The sequence below is a fragment of the Pezoporus flaviventris genome, unplaced genomic scaffold, assembly GCF_033815535.1.
Source record: "Pezoporus flaviventris isolate CSIRO_AGI_PZ_B2104156 unplaced genomic scaffold, CSIRO_AGI_Pfla_v1 ptg000010l, whole genome shotgun sequence".
NCBI lineage: Eukaryota > Metazoa > Chordata > Aves > Psittaciformes > Psittacidae > Pezoporus > Pezoporus flaviventris.
The window spans coordinates 3,146,850-3,151,553 of NW_026892558.1; the positions used below are offsets into that span (position 1 = coordinate 3,146,850).

The following is a 4,704-nucleotide window of genomic DNA, read 5'->3' on the forward strand; positions in this document are numbered from 1 at the left end:
GTTTCACTAAGGAGAAGTTCTGATCAAAGCCTGTATGTAGGCATTTGTGGAGCTTAAGGATGTCCAAGCTTGGGATCCCACCACTCTGCAGTTTGGGCCTTTCCCTCATTCAGCACCATGAGCTATATAATTCCCAGAGGCACTTTGGTGATGGAACTTGGTAAAATGCCTTGGTTGTTTGGCAAATCATAGAATCATAGAATCAAGACATCTCTTTCAGCCTCATCCACCATTGCCTTCCATCCCTTTGACACAGGTGGCCAGTGTTTCTGTCCTGTGTAGTCTTGTAACGAGCACTTCTCATAAGCAGACCTCATTTTTTTTTTGTGCTCTCTGTTTCAGGTGAGCCTGATTATGCCACAGTTGACGGCTACATCACTAGATGCTGTTGATCCTGTTTGTAGGTTCTCCAGGCAGAAGACACTGTTGGTCTGGCCAGTGTGGTGGTGTTTCCAGTTACTCCCAGCTGTGAGAGAAACAGTGTTGTTTTCGCATATTTGGGGATGGGGCTTTACAATATTAAGACTTTTCAATCTTAGAGCTTTAAGATCAATAGTAAAACTTTGCAAAAATAATAAGAGTTTTCAATACTAGGTCTGGGATTAAGTTCCTAAGGCAATGAAGGAAAGGGTTTGAGATCTACTTATTCAAATAGACACGCTTTGTGCTTAAAGACAGTGTCATCTCTAGATGAAAGACACACTGTGGTTAAAAAGAATACTATCTATGTATAACCTAGGAAACTAAACCGGTGCAGGCTGGTTAAGCAGTAAGTTGAGGTAACTTATTTATACCCAGAGTATTATCTCCAACCATACTGGGAATCACCTTGTCCTGGGTGATGTTTGGTTTACAACTGGCTTTAATGGGTGGATCTCACCCAGCGCATAGAGAAAATCTCTACAAAGTAAAATTATGATATGTAAAGGTCACATAGAATCTGAATGTGGGGCGTTAGAGTGTGGTCCCGTGCCCTTGCTATTGCAAGTGCTGGAGGGGCAATAAGGCAAGTTCATGGCTGGGGGGCAGATGTGACAGGAGGGGATTCAATTGCTAGATTTAGAATAGGGGTTTGGGAGCCAAAGAGGAACGAATGCGACCAGCCTGTGGACATCCACCATTCCTCCATCGGTGGGCACACGCACTCCACCAAATAGTCCTAAGATAGTAAATGTAATTGCAATTAAAGATTTGAAGTAGATGTTTGAAATAGAAACAGGATATAGAAATAGAAATGTCTGGGTAGAACGGGTCAAATATCCAGGGAAAATAGAATCGTTTTAGATATATTAGCTGAAAAGGGAGGAATATGCATAATGCTAGGGAATACGTGTTGCACATCTATTCCAAATAATACAACACCAGATGGAGGCATAACCAGGGCCTTACAAGGCCTCACTATGTTGGCAGAAGAGCCGGCTGAAAATACAAGAACAGGTTACTTCATTAACAGGATGGTTAGAATCCTGATTTGGAAAATGGAGAGGAATGGTGATATCAGCTTTTACTTCTATAGTTGTAGTAGCAGGTGTATGAATAGCTATATGGTGCTACATAATTCCATATATAGGAAGACGTGTGCAACTTCTTGAAACAACTTTGTGGAACTAACTTTGTCAAAACAAATGCTCATGGGACCACCACCCTACTCTGATCTTGCTTGGTGTAGCAGTCCACAGCGCAGCTACCCAGTGAGAGGCTGTGCTGCCACAAACCTGCACCCTGCAGTGTTGCTGAGGATCTGGAGAAGTTGGTCAGCTCTTCAACCACCTCTCCAAGGAGGGGCTTGCAGACTTCTAGGTTCACGGTATAGCTTGTGCCTGGTAGGCTCTGCAGACCCTCATTTGATTAACTTCTGGTAAAGAAGTCCCTTGGACTTGTTGTGACTATGTACCACTGGAAAAAAACTTAGTTGTTAATGTTGGGCTGGAGCCCTGAAACTCATTTTCTGACCGTATCTCCCAAAGTTCTTGCTTTTTTTGTTACCATATACGTGATCACGGCTTTGATTCAGAAACTCATGTGCTGCAGGGCTGCTGGTCTCTCTCATATCCTCATGTGCAGCATTGCTTAAGAAGCTCCTCAGTGCCTTATGGCACAGGGATGGAGGATAAGGGGACCAGCACACAGTTCAGCTGTTTAAACCCGGTGCCAGGTGCCTTAACTTTGGAGCAACGGGAGTTGCTGATGTATGATATTCTTCAAGTTGAATCTGCGTGACTTCAGTGCATGTCTAAGCCAAACAGTTCCCGGAGCTTTTACTGTATTTCCTTCTGCGGAGAAGATGGCAGTGAGCTTAAACATCTCTCCTGATGCACTACAACGGACTGTGCAAAGTGCACATGCGAAGGAATCGGCTGTCCATTTTTATTTCTGAAAGACCAAGTGTAGAAATATTCTGCTGAAGGACCCTGCTGTAGTCTTAGTTCTTACATACATCTTCTATGATTAAGTTTTGAGACTTGCGTGGTGGCTATCTTTCTTCTGAAAGATGTCATACTTACTTTTTTTATCTAGGCTAGGGCTGGTACACCTTCAAAGCACCCTAGGATGTTCAGGTTCCTTCTCCTGGGAGGAAGCCTACAAGAGCATATCCTTGCTCAGCCTTTATTTCCTACTTGCTCAATACCACGACAGCTCTGGGACAGAACACACCAAGACTTTAGCCTCCCCCTGCTCCCCTAGAGTCAGGCTGAGTTTCCTCACAGGCCTCTCTAGAGGGGTCTGTCCTCCTCCCAGACACCCACAGAAGTGAAGGGCCTAACAAGAGAGCCTGATAACCAGCTGCACAGCTCCTGCCTTCCCCCCTAGGGACAGAGAGGCCACAGCTGCTTTAGTAAGACAAAATAAGCAGAGGGATACAGGTAGCATGGAAGTCTTATGTCCCTTCAGATGCTAGGCATCCTGCCTTCAGGCAGAGTTAGAGCTCTTCCTTTTTGGTCCTATGAGCTAATACATAAAGCATCACAAGAAAACAGCATTAGTTATGAAGGAAGTTCACAGGAGTACTTCTTGCTGCGTTTCCAGATACAGGCAGGGCCAGGCAGCTGGTGTGTCAGTATCAGGCAGGAGCTGCCCATAAACCCCGTTAGCAGGCCTTGGGCAGTGCAGACCAGCCCTGTGCCTGCTCAGGGGATCACCACCTCCGTAATGTGCAATGGGCTCCTGGTCAGGATCATCTCTGCCTTGACCCACACGCAATTTACCTTTCCCACAGGTATTATAAATGACACATGATGTTGATAACAAAGGGTCTTCTCAAGGCCAAGTACAAGGCCTAAGAGAGTGGACATTACCTGTTCAAGATCATTAGGTCTTTGACTACAATGTCTTCTGCAAGGAGGGACTGAGCTCTGCAGGGACTCCTCCATCTGGGGACTGGCTGCAATCACTTCTGCTCCAGTGGGGCATGGCCTCGGCTCCAGCGGTGGCTCCCTGGGGCAGCTGAGCACCTGAGTAGGGATCAAAAGGGTCAGTGACGCCTGGTCCCCCAGGCTGAGACTGGAGCCCCGCTGCGGCTGGAGATGCCTCAGGCACTGCAGACAGGCTGCCCCGCTCCGGTGGCACTTCCGGGTCCTGCTACGGCACAAGTAGAAAGAAGAGAACTCACACTCCCCAGCCTCAGTAGTAGGGCCTTGGTTTCTTACCTCGCATTCCCTATAGCGGCAGCTGGACCTCCCCACAGACCCTTATAGAGACACCTGGCCTTGTCCCAGACTCTTATGGAGGAGACTCCCTCCCCACCCCCCTCCGCACCGGGGGCGTTACAGGAGAGCCTGGCCCCTCCACAGGTCCCTATAGGCGAAGCTGGCCTCCTCCTAGGCTCCTCTAGATGAGCCTTGCCTCCCTGCCAGTCCTTTTAGGGGGAGCCTGGCCACTCCCTTATAGAGAAGTTTGGATTCTTTCCCGGCTCCTAGAGATGATCCTGGCCTCCCAGCCGGTCCTCAGTAGGGGAACTTACCTCCCTCCCAGGCTCCTGTAGAGGAGCTTGGCCTCCACACAGCACTTTATAAAGGATTCTGTTCCCCCACAGGCCCTTGTAGGAGGGCCGATCCTCATCTCTAACACTTATGGAGGGGCCTGGCCTCCCCACAGGATCCTATGGGGTAGTCCCACCTCTCCCCACGCCCTTACTAAGGAACCTAGCCTTCCCATATCTGAGCCTATATGTGAGCCTACCCCAAGCCCGCTCCCATCCTGACAGGAGACCTGCCTCACCCAGGCCTGGCGGCCATGCTCCGGCTCCCAGCTCTGCGTTCTGCGCTGAGTCCTTCCGTGCTTCACGTAGCCACCGCCCTGCTGACTGGAAGGGAGCGGGTGGGGGCGGTGTCAATCTCCCCCTCGCTTCCGCCCGCAGTACCCGTGGCTGCGGCTTGGTGGTGCCGCAGAGTATGGCCCTGGTGGAGGCCGTGAGGGCGCCCCGCAAGGCCCACACCAAGAGCAGGCCCGAGGTGCGGGGGGAAGGCGGGGATCGGCTCCGGGTGAGGCTCCTCCGGTCCTCGTCCGGGCTGCTTCCGCCGCCTGCCGGTTGTGGTGGGTCCGGCGAGCTTAGAGGGGCGGGGAGGAGCCTGCGGGGCTGGTACACGCCGGAGGGGGGGGTGTTCGTCAGCCCTTTGTCTCGTGTTCGCGCCTATTCCTGAGTGGGTTTAAAGCGGCGGAGAGGGTGTCAGCTCCAGGCCGTGCTTGTGTCCGTGTTTGTTTGTC

General features: G+C 50.4%; 1 long non-coding RNA gene across 1 annotated transcript; it reads right to left on the reverse strand.

Annotated features, from left to right (window-relative positions):
- Positions 1 to 336: 336 nt before the first annotated feature.
- On the reverse strand, positions 337 to 4,150 carry LOC133267878 (uncharacterized). The gene is made up of 3 exons (XR_009742903.1): positions 3,297 to 4,150; positions 2,505 to 2,580; positions 337 to 466 (listed from the first exon to the last, which is right to left on the reverse strand). It is a non-coding gene; the product is annotated as an uncharacterized LOC133267878 (long non-coding RNA).
- Positions 4,151 to 4,704: the final 554 nt, after the last annotated feature.